At 40.5% G+C, this 19,289-nt stretch overlaps 1 protein-coding gene across 1 annotated transcript in view; it reads left to right on the plus strand.

Moving 5' to 3' along the window:
• LOC114668709 (transmembrane protein 132C-like) overlaps positions 1–19,289 on the plus strand; it is a 470,067-nt gene that overhangs the window by 87,950 nt on the left and 362,828 nt on the right. The gene's annotated exons all lie outside the window — the stretch shown is intronic.

Below are 19,289 nucleotides of genomic sequence, written 5' to 3' on the forward strand. Positions count from 1 at the left end.
AGATGCCCAGACTTCCTTCTCCCCGGCCACTTCTTGTAGCTCTTCCGGGAGAATCCCAAGGCGTTCCCAGGCCAGCCGAGAGACATAGTCCCTCCAGCGTGTCCCGAGGATCAGACCGCCAAAGTCCCCGCCTTCGGCCACCACCCAACTCGCACTGCACCCGACCTCCTTGGCCCCTCCCATAGGTGGTGAGCCCATGGGAAGGGGCCGTTTAGAAATGTTTCAGAAATATTTAGAAGTGATTTTGTAATCATTAGAAATGTAACAAGATTTAGGCTTTGAACAGAACTTCTCTTAAATGAGAACTTTTCAAATTTTTGCTATTTTTATTTTTTCTTTTTTGGTGTGAACTGTTTTACTTTGAATTTTTACTAAAAAGCTTTTAAAAACAAACATATTTTGTCTGTGGAATCATTTCGATATGTCAGGCTTTTGTCGAATCCCATTTTGTATGCTAGAGGTGCTGAAAAACGCAGCTACATGTATATTATTCTTTGTGTTTATTTGAATCTGTCCCATGTGTTTCGTGGGCACTTCCTCAAGGGACCGGGCCACCAGCCAATCACCACCAGGAACTGCCCACCACCCTGTTTATTGGAGGGCCTTCCAATGTTCCAGGCAGTTCATTTTGAACGCGCCAGAGAGTGGAGAGTTTCTTGTGTTTAACTGTGCCTTTGCTATTGCTTTATGAACTCCTCGATTTTTTTATTTATTTATTTATTTTTAACCTGTGCACTGTTTTTAAGTTCGCCCTTGGGTTCTGTTTTAGGACTTTATTGCTGTAGATTGCCTTGCCTTTTCAGACATTTCCTTTGTGCTCTTAGGAGCTTTGTGTATTGCAGAGTCTTTTGTCAAAATAAACCTTTTATTTAGTAAAGATTTTTCAATGCCCTTTTTTGTAACTAGTCAGGCTTTTGATGGTGTTTCCCCCCCTGGAAGGCAACTTTTGAAGTGCTTTTGGGATGTTTGTGTTTCTGGGACTCCCAAGTCCGGACACTCACCTTCCAGGGTCCAGGTTACACTCCTGTGACCATACAGTACAGCACTGTCTGCTAAATAAACTGAGGCAGGGAAATCTATTCAGCTTCTTCATAATTTATTTTGGGTTCCACTGCAATTTGCATCAAGCAACTCTCCAAATTGCTACTCCTGGCTGTATAGTAAATTTCTATTGTTGTCAGTCTCTGAAGAGAATTTTTAGCCTTTTATCTTCGAAGCATCCTTTTTCATTCCTGCCTTCAGTTGTTTAGTTTTAATTTTATTGGGAGCTCTTTCTGCTTAAAGTGGAGTCCACTGGGGTGAGTATGGCTTGTTGGCACAACAGAAATAAGATATCAATAACAATTATTAAATCCATTTTGGATGTCATTGTCTTTTATGTTAATAAAACAAAGCCCTGAATGATTTACTTTGTTATTGGAGAATTTGCAAAGCCCTAGTGCATCACAGTGTCATCTTTGAATGAAATTAACAGAAATGAGCCCTGCTGTCTTCCATTTGGTTGTACAGAGTGATGGCTGAACCCTGCAGATTTTGTGTCGCTGTAAATTCGTCGAAATTGCAGAAATGTTTGGGAACTTCGCTGTACTATATGAAAGCCATTGAGGCCAAGGGGGAAGAAGGAACTGAACTAGTTTCATGTGGGATATAGTGGTGCATTGAAGTATTAATTGTCCCTGAGGGCTAGGGAAGCATCTATGAACAGTGCTGGACTAATTATTGTGGTCAAAAATGTGGCCTGAGCTTGTAAGGTTAGCTCCAGCATATCTCAAACAGCAAACTGCACGGACAGAACGATAACCACAAACAAAAAACAATGGGTATAAGTAAAAAAAAACAAAAAAAAAAAAACTAAATGTGTATCATTGTGCTCACAGAGGTCCAAAGTTGAGGCACATGTGTAGAGTCGGTGTGAGACTGGTTTTGTTTGAAGTCGCCTGCTTGCAATGGAAACTTCTTTGTTTCTGATCTTTGTGCACATGCTTTCTCTTCCGTGAAGAAGATGGAAGTGCCTTTTAAACAACAACAACATTTATTTATATAGCACATTTTTCATACAAACAATGTAACTCAAAGTGCTTTACATGATGAAGAAAGAGAAAAAAGACAAAATAAATAAGAATTAAAATTAGAGAAGACTAATTAACATAGAATAAAAGTAAGGTCCGATGGCCGGGGAGGACAGAAAAAAAAAAAAAAAAACTCCAGACGGCTGGAGAAAAAAAATAAAATCTGCAGGGGGTCTGAGACCACGAGACCACCCAGCCCCCTCTAGGCATTCTGCCTAACATAAATGACCTCAATCAGTCCTCATTGTATTCAGGATTCACATGGACGAATTTGATGATGACAGTCATGTGGACTTCTGGCCTTTAATCCACCAATGTAGGGACATCACGGTGCTTTGATTAAAACGGGAAAAAGAACAGAAGAGAGAGTAGGGGTTAGTACGGATTTTGGTGTCCCCATGAATAATAATGATAATTAATTGAATATACAAAGCATCAGGATTAAACTAAGATGAAGTTATGAGAAAGCCATGTTACAGTAATGTGTTTTCAGCAGTGTTTTAAAGTTCTCCACTGTATTAGCCTGGCAAATTCCTATTGGCAGGCTATTCCAGATTTTAGGTGCATAACAGCAGAAGGCCGCCTCACCACTTCTTTTAAGTTTAGCTCTTGGAATTCTAAGCAGGCACTCATTTGAAGATCTAAGGTTATGATTTGGAATATAAGGTGTCAGACATTCCGATATATAAGATGGAGCAGATTATTTAAGGCTTCGTAAACCATAAGCAGAATTTTAAAGTCAATTCTAAATGGCAAAGGTAACCAGTGTAGTGACATCAAAACTGGGGTGATGTGCTCCGATTTTCTTTTCCTAGTTAGGATTCTAGCAGCTGCATTCTGCACTTGTTGCAGTCGATTTATGTCTTTTTTGGGTAGTCCTGAGAGGATTGTGTTACAGTAATCTAGCCGACTGAAAACAAAAGCGTTAACTCATTTCTCAGCATCTTTCAATGATATAAGAGGTCTAACTTTTGCTATATTTCTTAAGTGAAAAAATGCTGTCCTAGTGATCTGATTAATATGCAATTTAAAATTCAGGTCAGAGTCAATAGTTACCCCTAAATTCTTTACTTCCGTCTTGACTTTTAATCCTAATGCATTAAGTTTATTTCTAATAACCTCATTATATCCATTATTGACAATCACTAAAATTATGAATTCATGTGGTGCTGCCTTTCCAGCACATAGGGATCAGACTTGTATATCTAGTGGCATTAATAATAATAATAATAATAATAATAATAATTCTTTGCATTTATATAGCGCTTTTCTAACTACTCAAAGCACTCAGCATTTGCAGGTTAAGCGCCTTGCTCAAGGGCCCAACAGAGCAGAGTCCCTATTGGCATTTACAATATTCGAACCGGCAACCTTCTGATTGCCAGTGCAGAGCCCTAGCCTCAGAACCACCATAATATTCTCGTTATGGTCAGCTAGTATTTTGTTTTTGTTTTTTAATATATAAAACGCTTTCAAGTGGAAGACTGAAGTACTGATCAGAAATTAACATGCTTGCCCAAAGCAGCTTCGCAATGATTTTACAGTACACATGCATGAAAGTTCTGCACATGACTGATAAAGCTCTGTGATTTCATGGTGGCCTTGTAAAGCATTGTGGGGTGTTGGGGGAAAAAAATGTTTGTCTAAACCCACCAGTAAATGAATTTATAGGAAAATATTTGGTATTCACTGTGAAAAACGCTGTGGCATATTTCTCCAGTCAGCACTTGTTTTTGGGTTACTGATTCTTATCATATATCTTATCACACTTATCATATATACTCATGTATAAGTCGGGTCTTGAAACCAAAAAAATCAATCATAAAATCATACCGCGACTTATACACCCTTTCAAAAATACGATGCTTAATTTTTAAATTTTTTTTTACATCTTCTGGCCTCCTCTAGTCTCATACCAGTTTCTCTAGTCACATCGAATTTTAGTGCAGCAGTGCAGTTACCAATTTCATTTGCCATAATTTAAAACCAGCTTCATATTTTCATCTGATCATACGCTCCCATCATAGATAAGGGATGCTCTTACGATAAAGGTGTATGAGGGTGTGAGATACAAAAAACACAAAACAGTACAAACGTCACTTCGGAATAGTATCGGGTATTACTGTTTGGTCACGTAGGCACAATACATAGAAATAAAGGCCATGTGCTCTGTGGTTACTCTCTCAGGTGGGTTTTAGCATATTGTAATCTCTTGGACCAATAGCGGGAGTTTTCCACATTCAACTTATACGACAAACATTATAAAATACCAGAAGTTATACGGTAAAATTTATATGGGAGAACTTAAATGTGAGTATATACAGTAAATACAGCGAATGTGAAATCCTCTCTCAGTTATGAAGAAACGTCAGCAAATTTTTTGGTTCGTATGACTTTTGAGGGCCTTTTTTTTCTGATTAATTTGGATGAAATGCACAATTAATGCCCTTTAGTTAAACACTGTATTTTTTTCACAAATACCTGCTATCTTTAAGTATTTGGCACTGCTGTTGCATAGAGGGTAGTGCCAGGGTCCTTCTGGGGAGCCTGTTGCCAAAGTTCCACCACTATGCAGACGTCATAATCCTCTAGAGGTGGCCTGATGGATCAGTGCAGCAACAGGAGCACAAACATTTGTCCAGAACGAAAGTAGGAGTGAAGTCTGGGGATGTAGCTGTCCGTTTACCGTGGACCCTACAGTTCCTCGTCCTCTCCTGTGGTCAGGGGCTCTGGGTAGTGAATGAAAAAACAAGCACAATACGATGAGGAGATACTCCAGCACAGCATTTGTGGGCTCAGTGTCTGTAACAGAGTGAGGAGGTTGGTAATATTAGAGTTGAGATTTAAGGTGCTTTGGGCTTGTAGATGGAATATCTCCTGGATGCCCCATACAGGAGGAGTATCAGCCATTGTCAACAGGGAGACGATCTATAAGCAGACCGGTGACACACTTTTAAGGATTATATATCTCTCTGTTGTTCTTGCAATGTCTGGGTATTCTCGGGGGACACAGGGGTCTGCTCAGCCCAGCTGAGCTTTTTGCTACCGTTACCCTCACCAGTAAAGTAGTCTGAAAGTAGTGACGATGATGATTGCAAGAATTTCACAGAATTTGGTCAGTTACCATGGATCATAAATGTCAGAGATCCTGCCACTCTAGAAAAAGAGGATGGACTGCATGCCAAGGCTGATGCTTGAGATTTTTATTATCTTTGATCAACTGCAGCGGTCAAAGGCCATGTGATGCAGCAGTCAAAACATCATTTTTTTCTTTCTTGAATTTGGTGTCTTTCAAAATGTGCTTTAATGGATGCTGCACGCTACTGCTAGTAATTTGTGCCATAAGGCTGCTCTTCTTACGTGGCTGTTTCCACCGCTGTTCATTTTTCCTTTTGTATTCTTCCATATCGGCAGCTACCTTCTCTTTGTGTCTGCTGTCTTGGACCACAGTCAAAACACAGTCATTTCCAAAAAGTAGGCATAGCGGGAATGGGCCTTGTCCTAAAGGCATGTCTGTTGTGTATACCTGTGGCTGTAAATTGGCACATTATTTATGGATTGGCATCACATAGAGAACTGTTTGCTGCCTGTGGCCCTATACCAGAAAAATCAGTCAAAATGTCAAAGAAAAGATAGAATTGTGAGTTTGTTGAAGCCCTTTGCTAAAGTAGCAGATTCTGAGGATGTTGTGCCTTCTTTCAGTGCCAGTGGAGGTTTTCAGTAAACAGTTTGGTCATTCCAGTTCCTAGAGATGGCACATCCATTGCTTCTTGCAACCTTATAGAAATTGGAGGAGTATAGATGAATGGATATATCATGTCGGCCTGTTCTTCAACTTTCTGAATCCCATTCTGCGTTAAGGAGAACCAACCCCCAAAAAAACAAACAGGAATAGATGCCAGTCCAGGTCATTTTTTTCATCTTAAATAGCCATTTCAATATGAGCAGTGTACTGGAAAAGGCAGATTTTCAAAATGGAAGGATAAGCAGGCTGCAATAGTAAACTGTTTGGAATGTCCTTGCATAGCAGCTGCCTGTGTGGGAGTTTTCTAACAAGGATATTCATGACTGATCCTACTACCATCAGCTTTAGACTGATATTTTTTTTTTCTTGTTGCTCCATTACGTTAAGAAACCCCATCTTCACAGACAATGCCAGTTTCTAAGGCCAAACAATTCTGAAACATGGAATGCACTTGCCTGCCATCCCCCAGTTATAATTGGATTCTTGAGGTATATATGGAGTAGAAAATGTCCTTCATTACTTGAACATCTGCTTTTGTGAATAGGCTGGCCTCTTGTCGAAGAGTCCAGTGTGCTTTGGTGAGCTCTTCAGTGTGTCCTGCTTGCATCTACCTGGTCATGCCACACTTTATAACTGGAAATCTGGGTGATCCCCCTGGCTACTTGCTGGTGGTCACACCATGCCAATAGCTGGATCTGAACCCACACCCTCAGGGTTTGAAGTCCAAAGCCTTAACCAGTACTCCACAGTGCCTGCACATGTAGTCATCTTGTCAGCCTATTGCCTTCAACAGACATGCTAAACATCCATCCACCCATCCATTATCCAACCCGCTATATCCTAACTACAGGGTCATGGGGGTCTGCTGGAGCCAATCCCAGCCAACACAGGGCGTAATCAGGAAACAAACCCCGGGCATGGCGCCAGCCCACCACAGACATGCTAAACACCTTGCTGTTTATGTGTAGAATACATGAAGGCTAGCCAATTTGTGCAGGGTCATGCAGTAGCCAGGGATGACCTTTGTTTTGTGGTTTTATGGTGGCTGAATGGGAGATTAAAAATTAAATAAAAAAATAACAACAATACTCATAACTTGTCAGTGCTTTCTTTGGGTGTCTTCAACTGCAAGAAGAGGATTATGGGAAACTGACAGCAGAGCTTGACACGTTGCCAAGTCCAATACAACCAGTTTATGTCCTTGTGGCCTTGTGTGCTTTTCTGAGCAGCTTATTAAAAGTACTAAACAAAGAAAGGAGGCGCCTCTGGTCAAGGCACCAGTTAATTTCTGGGACAAATTGTTTGACATATTTAACATAAACACACCAAAACTTTAATGATTTATTATTATTATTAAGGTAGAGCTGAGATAGGGTGGCATGGTGGCGCAGTGGTAGCCTGGGTTCGCTTCCCGGGTCCTCCCTGCATGGAGTTTGCATGTTCTCCCCGTGTCTGCGTGGGTTTCCTCCCACTGTCCAAATACATGCAGATTAGGTGGATTGGCGATCCTAAATTGTCCCTAGTGTGTGCTTGGTGTGTGTGCCCTGCGGTGGGCTGGCGCCCTGCCCGGGGTTTGTTTTCTGCCTTGCACCCTGTGTTGGCTGGGATTGTCTCCAGCAGACCCCTGTGACCCTGTATTAGGATATAGTGGGTTGGATAATGGATGGATGGATAGAGCTGAGATTCATTAAGGTACTGCTACCACTGGGTTATTGTTTTATGTCTGTCCATAAAGCCACAAGGCCTGGCAAATGTGTCATGTCTACATTTTCACACTTTGTCAGACCACACTATTTGTTAATAATAATAATAAATAGTTGTGTACTGTAATATTTAGTTTATACTTTTTTTTTTTTTTTTTAATGATAATCGGTCCTTTGTAGGTATTGTTGGGGGTTGTCTGACTAAGAGTTAGAAGTCTGAGCCAATCAAATCTATTGTTGTCTGAAATGCTGCTCCGTGCTGTTCAAAGATAGCAAATAATGCTTGAAATTAGACATCTGGGGCATTTGTTGTAGATCTGGTTATGTAGATGTTGGTGTCACAAAGATTCACATTCATGATGAAATTGTGACTAATGTTGGGTACACAGCAAGATGTCAAGTCTGGATTCCTGTAGTGCTCCTCCTTCAAGTGTCTTGGTCCAAATTGTTTGCTAAACCACAGTTATGTGCTGAATGATAGCTGGCAAGTAGTGAAGAAAGTAACCAAACTGAGCCTTTGATACAGAAAATCCTTTCCCATTTGTGGCGTACGCTAATGACAGTCCTCTGTAAATCTCTTGTGTTCGTTTTTTTTTTCTTAATGTGATGTTGGATTTGGCACACGAGCCTCCCCGACAGCTTCAGCAACAGGTTATACAATGAGTCTTTGAGTTCACTCATGAATTGATAGCTTGTGCCATTGCTCATTTTATTTCCTTATTTATGAGGTTCCGCTAAAACAGAATCGGACACTTGTTTCTTATTGTGGCACTGAAATCTTTTCTCTTCAGGTCCAGCTTCAGGATATATTTTTTAAGTCTTACTATTCCGATGCTGGTTGATTTTGGTAGGTTATCTATCCATCTATCCATCCCATCAACTATGTCAATATGAAAAGTCTCTCTATCTTATTGTGAAAGAATCACAAACCCCAGGATTGGGGTGGTCACCCCGAATTCTTGAAAATCAATGAATGACAAATGAGGGGATAACATCTTTACAGACTGAACTCCGTGCTGAACTGAATTGGCAGGAACAAGATGGAAGTTATGTAGAGCTGGGACAGGAAGTGAGGTCAGGAGACCTGGGACCAGAAATGAGGTCATCAGGCGGGATTTCATTCTGTGGGAGGACGATAGAGAGAAAAGCGTTAGCTGACAGTGCCAACCCCTGGGCCAGCATCTAGGATAGTGTGTATTCACTAAGAAAGGACATTTCGATATACAGTGGTGCCTTGTACTTCAAATGACGTCTAACTTCCAGAGAGTTCCAGAGAGAAATATGATCTTGAGTTTGAACAACGCTTCTACATTCATTCATTCATTCAAAAATGTAACAACAGGTGGCGCTTACGCAGCGAGTGTAAATGTCATCTGTTGTGTACAGTCTTAGTGTTAGTGGACCATCTGTTTTTTGACAATCGGGCATAATCCCCAAGCCCTGTTTTCTCTTCCCGGAGTCTCCGGTCCTGTCCTGCTGGTGTACTGTGCGGCCTGATAACTCGGTAACTGTATCTGGATTGAGTGAATGAAGCCAGGTCTCTGTAATTGGCAAATTGTAACTGTCCTCAACGATCTTCTTTGCCGCAACCTTTAGCTCCAATTTGTCCATCTTATTTGCAAGGGATCTTAAGTTGGTGATGATAATACTAAGAAGAGGTGGCTTATAGCCTCCTGTCCCTGCGCCACATCGGTCCCCTACCTGTTGGGATGGTAATCCATCGGGAGTCCTGAGACCTGGCTATGTCCGCCATGATGTTGTGGAAGTGGAGAAACTCCGCTGTAACAGTCTGCTGGCTGCCTAGTCCTATTTTTAGGAGATCGTGCTGGCTGTAGACATTATTCGGCCAGCAGAATGCCATTATGATGAACAGCAACACACAGACAAAAGGACTAACGAAGAGCACCGAGCCGCTGTGTCTGTGCGTGCCACCATACATTTAATATTAGTACACAGTATTTATATATTTTATTTATTGTTTTCAAGTTTTAATTTATTATTTAGGGCATTTAATGGTGTACTTTGCACCTTAAATTATGTGTGTTTGCTGTTAACGTTTATCAAAATGGGTATTGTTTAGGGTCTGGGAACTGATTAATTCACTTTACATTATTTCTAATGGGGAATATTGATTCGGACTTTGAACAATTCAGAGTTCAAACGTCCTCCTGAAACGAATTAAGTTTGAAGTACGAGGCACCACTGTATCAATATTAAGAGGCAGAAAAAATAATAACTAAAAAGCCTTGATGGATTGGACTGAAATTTGGTAATATTGTAGCAAAAAGAAAATTAGCTGACATATTATTTATTGCTGTTCATCATTAATAATGCTCTAACAAGTTAATGCACTCATTGAAATGTATTCAGATGCACCGCGTCCCCTGTTAATGTCCTTTTGTTGATGACATTCATTGCTCAATCTCTCGTTTGCCATTGCTTGGCCACAACAATTACTCGACTGTTAACCAGAGGCTCGTTTTGCGCTCACCCAAATTTATTCATGCAGACTCTATGCACTTTCTTGTCACTCCATTGTTGAGTCTTGTTCACGCTCTATTATTCTCATCCTATTTTTGTTTATCAGAAGTGTTTTTTGACTCTCACAGCTTTGTTTTAGATTATGTGTCTTGCTTTCAGTCTATCTACCTGCTGTTTGATGATGGCACCTTCACATGTTTTTGCTGTTTAGTTTGGTTGTCTCTCATGAGGTGAATCTACCAATGGCAGCCACTTAGAATCTCAACTAAACCTGTTTATTTTTTATTTTTGGGCCTGATATGTACACAGGTTTTATGCTCAGTTTTGTCAGTTTATAGTAAAACTAGTTGTGCTACCTGTTTAGAAGTACGTAGTCCTCAGCATTAATATTTGATATGTGCCATGAAATGTGTCTGTCTCTGTTATGTGTCATTTGGCATGGGATTTATAAAAATGGTGTACATATTTGTGATGCACCATCTGTTGGAATGACAGAGACATAGAAACTGGACGCACACAAAGACAGGCACTCATTCTCATTTTATTAAGGTGGATTAATGTTTATGTGACATATTTAAAGTGGATGCTCTTCTAGACAGCTTCTTAAAATGGATATTTTTTTTTTAAGCGACAGTCTTCTTCTCTGCAACATGTCCCAGGTGAAAACCTTGGTCATCGTTAGAAAAGTTACATGAGGAATAGCATGTGTAGTACACGATTTAGGAAACGTCTCTTCAAGCCTACTTGTGTGTCAAGGACTCTGACAATACTTGATGAGGTTGCAGACCCAAAAGCCCCCTCATATGTTGTACTTCTTCACATCGGCCATGGCTGCTTGAACTTGTTGTTCTCATCCTGTCCATAACTTTTTGTTTTACTGATTTAAAAGTCAATCCAGAAAAGTCTTGCGGCTTTGCCTGTATGCATTTGTGACTGATTTGCACTTGATTTGATGGCCTTCTACTTAGAATACTAATTTTCCCTGATGGTTGTAAATCACGGTCTAGGCGGACCTTGAAGCCAGAGTGATGAAAGAAGGCATTATTCAGCTTAAACCATGTTTGCTTTGTTTACAGCACGGCTGATGTCCGGTAAAGTTGACTCGCACACACATTTGTAATGTGATTTGATGGCACTTTTAGCTTGGCAGTTTCATGCCAGGCGCTCAAGTGTGAATTTAATGAGTAGATTTCTTGTTACTTGCCCACAAACCCTTTCAGCTCTTCTTAACCGTGGAGCTTCATTTAGGGAAGTGTTTACTACTCGTGCGCTAATGCTGGAGCAGGCAGAAAGACTTTGGGGGATAAAAGGACTCAGTATCTGATAAAATGGTGGCAATTTAAAGTTGTCTATTGAGTAATGATGATGATGATGATGATGAGGCCCGGCTTCCCTTCACATCAGAATTAATGAAAACCAGGCAGAAAGATCAGTCTGCGTGGGGCTTTAAAGCGCCGTCCCCAGGCACATAAAAGTGTTCCTTCAGACCAGATTAAAAGCTGTGGGAATGATTTAATTGTCACTTCACTCTGGAGACCAGAGCAGACTAGTAATGGGTGGGTTACCATCACTGTTTCATGGCGCCAGGATCTTCGGCCTGCTACCTGGCTATGGACTTTGCCCGCACTCCTGGCATTCATGCGAGGCTTCTCTGAATGTGTGTGCTTTCATCTCACATCCCAGTGATATGCATGTTAGATCAGTTAGCATCCAAGACCACCCACTGAGGATGGAATAGTGGTATCAGAATTGGGTGGCTGTACCATACGCCCCTGAACATATATTTTTTATTTATTTGTGTTTTATAGGCTTTCTGACTTTAATGTCATTTAATCCATCCATCCATTTTCCAACCCGCTGAATCCGAACACAGGGTCACGGGGGGTCTGCTGGAGCCAATCCCAGCCAACACAGGGCACAAGGCAGGAACCAATCCCAGGCAGGGTACCAACCCACCGCAGATGTCATTTAATTATTTTTTTTAATTAAAAGTGACTTTGAGACCTATTTTTGTATGATACCCTGTTTTTTTAAATGTGTTGTATATAGTACTGTGTGTGTGTTTATGAGCAGAGGCCCAAATTACTTCCTAAGTATCTTTTTAAGAGATCCAAACAACCATGGAAAACATGTTGTCAATCAGCCAGTGATATGAAGAAGTTCCTGTCTGTTTAAAAATAGATACCTACATGTCCACTGTGGCTGCTACAAATCTCTTTGGACTGCTTTTAATGATTTTTAGTGACAGATTATAAAGAATATTATTTATAGATATTTTGACGTGACAAGGTCTCATTTTGGTTTATAACACTTGAGAAATATTTTGGAGACTTGGACGTCTTTCTTCCTTTTCATACACCTACCTATCAAAGCCATTTAGCTCTTCTGTGTTTCTTTCCAGGGTTGTACGTCATTGTACGTATTTCATTTTGGGCAGATTTTAAATTGCCGAAGGTAATTGAAAATGATTTATCTTTAAAATGGACTTGGAGGTATCTTAAGATTTGAGTGTGGTGGGATTTGTGAGAAAGCAATTATCATCATTATCTACATTTAATTTTCACAAGCGTTTAACTTCCAGATCCTTTTTAAGATAAGTAGAGCTGACGTGATGTTATCTTTTAAAGGTAACATTCTGTATTTTGCTTTCTTTTTCTGTAATATTGTATGAAGTGGTGGTTATGCTGGCATTACTGTGGACCAAGTAGACATCCATTCTGGCCGGGATGCCAAGCTGTTTTCAGTTCCCCTCACTGAACGTTTATAGATACTCGGTGGAGTATAAGAGAACATGCCGACTCCATTCATTAGCAGCCATAGCTGCTGCACTTCAGAACAGGTAAGCCATCAGCATTTTTGGCAAGTGACCTGCTTTTGCACTTCCCAGAGCTGACGAAAGAAGGACAGTGTGAAAACAATAAAATATACTGATCATTGAGTGACACAATACTTAATACCACAGGCACTTCAAAACCGGTCATCCACCTGCAGCTCAGCATGTTCAGGCCCAGCCAGTACATGCAAGGGAGACCACCTAGAAAAAGCTTGGGTTGCTGCTGGAAGAGGCTAGCAGGAGGCGCTTACCCTGTGGTCTATGTGGGCATCCCAGTGCCACCAGTGCAGTGCAGTTTTTACACTGTGCTGTAAAAATGACACCGTCTTTTGGGTGAGATCCTGATTCTCTGTGGTCATTAAAGATCCCTGGGCATCCTTTGAAAAGCATGGAGTGTTTCTCAACATCCTGGCCTGGTTATCCTCCCAAGCGCACGTGTGTGACATTATGTAAAGCTCTTTGAGTGTCTAGAAAAACGCTATATAAATATAATTAGCAATAATTATTAAATACATTTATGTAGCACCAGAATAGTAAGTTAAAGTTCATGTGGAGTATTAAGCTCAATGAAGGATCAATGATCTGTTGTATCATTTTAAACTAATTCCTCTTTTTTTCTGAACTGGAATGTAATGACACCTTTATACAAATAATAAATCAAACCCCCATCTCCGTATATTGTGCTCTGCGGCCTTCACAAGTGATTACGGTAGTACCCCGTTTCAGATCAGTTGTATTGTTGCTTCTTCACATTGGTGTGGTTGAAGAGCAGTGATTACAGTGGTAGTTGTGCCCCAGTGTGAAACTACATTGGAGCATTTTGATGCCAGTTGTGACATGCTGAGTATGTAAGTGTTGTTGATATTGCAGGTGTGTGTTATGAGCATTAATTTTGGTTTTAAAGAAGTGATATTTTACGTAGCTGTTATCATCTCCAAGAGCATCTACTGCTACCTAATTAGTTGTGCATAAACAAGGCTTGCGTTGACTGGGAAAAACTAGAATTTGAAGCTCTGGGGAAAAATGGGACAAGGTGTTTCTTTTTTTATTTGGACTGCTTGAGGAAGAGTTACAGTCCATTCTTACGTGTCTGCACTTCTCCATTCATTTCTTGAAACACATTAAAAACTCAGTGGTTATAATACAGTTTGACTGGGTGACCCAGCCTGTCCCCAAGCATTGCGTACAAGGCAGCAGCAAAACCTAGACAGGGTTAGGGCATCAGTTGATTGCTGGGTGTTCTCCCTGATATTACGCTACATCAGAATAGTCCTCCTGTCTCTAGGAAGTACAGGGAAACCAGAAAATGAAGAAAAAATAAAGGCCTGAATGAGGCAAACCTGTACAGGGAGTTCAACAGACTGAGGTTCAAATCCTGTTACTTGATGGTGGTATACATAGTTGTCAATCACATACTGCTATCTATCTATCTATCTATCTATCTATCTATCTATCTATCTATCTATCTATCTATCTATCTATCTATCTATCTATCTATCTATCTATCTATCTATCTATCTATCTATCTATCTATCTATCTATCTATCTATCTATCTATCTATCTATCTATCTATCTATCTATCTATCTATCTATCTATCTATGTTCGTTCCTCAGTTACTAGGGCGTTTCCATTATGTTATCGATTACCTGAGCTCTTGGAGGTCATAGTGGGAGTCCAGGGCCAAAGCCACATCTGACCAGTTCTGTTCCTTCCTTGATCCACTCCGCCTTCTCCCTCTGAAGACTTTGCAAAGCACTTCCGGCAAACACCTTGGCATTGCCCGTTTGTCACAAGAAAAAAGCGGTACCCTTAGATGCAAACCGACATTGTCCTACCACCTTAGCCCACTGAGCTATTTATGCTAACACTCCTATTGAAAAACTGTTAAGTAGTTTGGCTGCCAAACTATATTTTTTAAACTATAAAATGCTCACACATACTGTACCAGCTGGCTTGGGGTTTAAAATATGTCTTTTTCCTTTATCTATTTCTATTTCTCCTTGCAAAACCTCATTCTGATAAAGTTAACATCTAAGGATGTGCGGTTATTTTATATTAAAAGCTCACCTTGGCACCAACTCCTTTTTTTTTTTTCTTCTTCTTAATCTTTCCTCTTCAGAGACTCTTATAATCCGTATCCCAATAAAAGTGAAGGTGGTTCTGATTAGGCTTGCAGTAGACCGGTATGAAGTGCTGTTATGTATTCCACCTCTTGGCAAGGAGCAAATGAAGTAACTGTGGGCCTTTATTTCTTTGTGAAATAAAAGCATTTCAAGCCAATAACCTTTTCTGCTGATGTAAATAGCACCCACGGCTATTGTGTGGGCAGGGCACCCCTCTGGTAATTAACCTGGCAAAGCAGATTGTACTTTTTCTTCACCAATAGAGGTTATAAAGAGAGATAGAAAATTAAAGTGTGTCGGACGTGTAAAGACGTTCTTTGCTGGCTATTTTTTTCTTATCCTAGCTCCAAGGTTAAATTGTTTGATATGAGGATCTACCAACTGGGGTGCCATTATTTCACTAATGGTCACTAACTGTACTTAAAAAAAACTTTTCAAACAAACAAATAATTGCCTGAAAAGTAGTTTAAGGAAGCAAACAGAAATGAATAATAAGAAGCATCATACATTAAGTTTTGTTCTTTTTTTAGTTGAGAAACTGAAGTTGTAATACTTTTAATTGTTTTTTGTTTTTAAAGTCTAATCTAACTCCACTTAAATATTCACCTTTATAAAAGGTGAAGTGTCCTGTTGCTCTGTCTCTGTCATTGCAGCAGATGGCACATCACAAACATTTTTAGTGATGAAATGCATTGCATTTGCCCTTCCAACAAATGGTGCACCACAAACACTAACACTGCTTTTACATATCCCATACCAAACTGCATACAACAGAGACATATGTATTGCATTTCTCATTCCAACAGATGGCACTTCACAAACATGTATTGTAATGCATTTTATTACTATACATGTTTATGATGTGCCATCTGTTGGAACTGCAATTGCAATGTACTTGATTACTACACGCATTACAAAGTAAGTGGGGCGGCACGGTGGCGCAGTGGTAGCTCTGCTGCCTTGTAGTAAGGAGACCCGGGTTCGCTTCCCGGCTCCTCCCTGTGTATTAGAGTTTGCATGTTCTCCCCGTATCTGCATGGGTTTCCTCCGGGTGCTCCGGTTTCCTCCCACAGTCAAAAGACATGTAGGTTAGGTGCATTGGCGATCCTAAATTTTCTCCTGTGTGTGTGTGCCCGCGATTTGTTCTTGTCTTGTGCCCTGTGTTGGCTGGGATTGGCTCTATCCTGTGTTATAATGGATGGATTACAAAGTACATTCCAATAAATGGTGCACTGCAAATGTTAACACTCAGGTCTACATTGATTACTTTGATTTCGACCCATCATGGACAGGTGGCACAGCTACTCCACCTTTTAAATGTATAAGTGTCTGTGTGATCATCCAGTTACCCTGTCTCTGTCGTTGCAAAAGTCAGCATATCCCAAACATTTTTAGTAATAAAATGCACTACAGTTGTCTTTACAACAGGTGGTGTGCCTCACAAACATTAACACTGCTTTTATGAATCCCCTGCCAACTGGCATATAACAGAGACATACACATTGCACTTGTCATTCCAACAGATGGCGCAACTCAAACATTTGTAATAATGCATTTTGTTACCACAAATATTTGTGATGCACAATCTGTTGGAATGACATGTGCAATGCATGTGTCTCTGTTGTATGCAATTTGGTATGGGATATGTAAAAGCAGTGTTAATGTTTGTGGTGCACCATTTGTTGGAAGGGCAAATGCAATGCATTTTATTACCACAAATATTTGTGATGGACCATCTGTTGGAAAGACATGTGCAATGCATTGTATCACTACATGCATTACAAAATACATTCCAATAGACAGAGCACTGCCAGTGGACTAAATTCGGCAGATGTAGACTTTGCCTTTCTGTACCTTATTCCACAAGTGTATGTGGGCCTCAGAAAATTTCAGCAGTATGTTTAGATTGGCTTTTGTTATTTGTAGTTATCCTTGGCTGTTCAGTTGTATTGGTGTGGTGTGGCCCAGTCGTTAGTGCTCAGACCACCCAGTTGTCTCCTATGTGGGCTTCCTCTGGGGACTGCAGTGTGTGTCTTAGATTAATGGTCAGTTCTGAATTGGCTCACTGTGGCTGTACTGCCTCCCTGTCCAGGTTTGTTTCCTGCCTTACACACGGTAAGCCAGTAATTAAATAAGTAGTGTGGCCGGGTACAGAAATGACACGCCAAACCGGGTTGTCCGTTTTATTCGTCCAAGGACAAGAAAATAATAAAGAAAAAATAAAGCAAATAACATACAATGGTGCATAATCTGTGGGGTCTTGATTCAGCGGGGCTCTGTCTTACAGGTTGCTCGAGTCAAAAGTGGCGCCTCCTTTGGGGACGCCTGGGTTGTATGTCGATGTGACCAGAGGGGCAGAGCTAGTTGCTTTCACCGGGCGGCTTCTTGGGATTGTAAGAGAAGAAAGAGAAGGCAGTGTTAGCGGCAGCGCCCCCTCTCACTCCGGTGGATTATTGCCTACCTTGAACGAAGCACTGAGGGAGTCCTCTGATACATTTGTAGTAGATTTTTTTAAAAAAAGGCAAATGTGTATCAATTATTAGAATTAATTTGCACATATATGCAGCTTTGTCAGCCTGTCCACTGAGGAGGAGATGTTGTTTAGAATCATTAAATTAGCAAAAATATGAACATGCTGAGCGTTCCAGATGAATTGTGCATTTCGATTTGTTCCTTCCACTACTTTTTGACCCACTTTAGTGTCCCAAGGGTTCTTTTTTTGAAGAGTATAAAGTTTAAACAGCTAAACTGCATTTTATGAGGCGGAGCAGAATTGCCTGTGTAATAAATCCCAATCTCTATAATTGTCTTTCAGTATTTACACACATACACACACGTCGTTCCTTAGTACGAGGACCCTAATTGACCTGTTTCAATACTATTGTAGACATCGCTCAGCCACAGTGGGATTAAATATCCTGGGGACAGCCATCCTTCATCCACAGAAATAAACTTTGCAAAGGAAGAAAACCGGGATATGAATACAATAAATAAAATTGACTTGCTGTCGTTGGTGCTTGTCATTTGTAAGGCGCCTGAAGCAAGTTCGACTCACTTAGCCATGCTTTCCAACTGAGAGTTGCTTATGAAACAATTAAGTTCGCAAAATGGTGTTTGTCGTTACGCTGTCAGCAGGACAGATTTTGATCTTGTGTCAGCAGTTCCAGAAGACGTGTGTAACTATACCGGTAGCAAGTGGAAACATTATCGGACTTTCTTCCCATTATTCTTGTAGGACTCAGTTGAGAACAGATATGTGTGACAAATTTCCTTTTTCTGTTTGTACTTATCCTGATTATATAGAAAATGTCAATTTGCAAAGGGTGATTGTTTACAGGACAAAAATATCTCTTGTAAGTCGTTTATGCACTGAGAGACCCCATGTAGTGCAAACTCATGAGAAACAAAGAGTAATTTCACTCACAGTGGGGCTTGAGGAGAGGAAGAAGAAAAAAAAAAATTACGAGGCAATAAAGGGGGAAATGGAAGGGAGGAAAATAAAGCAGCTACTCTCCCAGGCTTCAGGGGAGATGAAACATCTCTGCTGTAGCTTGGAACGTGGATCTGCTTGGGCCCACCTTTTAACGAAGTTGATGACCTGTCGGCAGTTCCTTTATAGTCATATGAAAAAATTTGGGAACCCCTCTTAATTCTTTGGATTTTTGTTTCTCATTGGCTGAGCTTTCAAAGTATCAACCTCCTTTTAATATATGATATGCCTTATAGAAACAGTAGTATTTCAGCAGTGACATTCAGTTTATTGGATTAACAGAAAATATACAATATGCATCATAACAAAATTAGACAAGTGCATAAATGGCCCCCCCAACAGAGATATGACATCAATACTTAGTTGAGCCTCCTTTTCAAATCTAACAGCCTCTAGACGCTGTCCTCCTATAGCCTTTGATGAGTGTCTGGATTCTGGATGGAGGTATTGTTGACCATTCTTCATACAAAATCTCTCCAGTTCAGTTAAATTTGATGGCTGCCGAGCATGGACAGCCTGCTTCAAATCATCCTATAGATTTTCGATGATATTCAAGTCAGGGGACTGTGACGGCCATTCCAGAACATTGTACTTCTCCCTCTGCATGAATACCTTTGTAGATTTCGAACTGTGTTTTGGGTCATTGTCTTGTTGGAATATCCAACCCCCTGCATAACTTCAACTTTGTGACTGATGCTTGAACATTATCCTGAAGAACTTGTTGATATTGGGTTGAATTCATCTGACCCTCGACTTTAACAAGGGCACCAGTCCCTGAACTAGCCACACAGCCCCACAGCATGATGGAACCTCCACCAAATTTGACAGTAGGGTAGCAGGTGT

Source organism: Erpetoichthys calabaricus, chromosome 18, assembly GCF_900747795.2.
Source record: "Erpetoichthys calabaricus chromosome 18, fErpCal1.3, whole genome shotgun sequence".
NCBI classification, from domain to species: domain Eukaryota; kingdom Metazoa; phylum Chordata; class Cladistia; order Polypteriformes; family Polypteridae; genus Erpetoichthys; species Erpetoichthys calabaricus.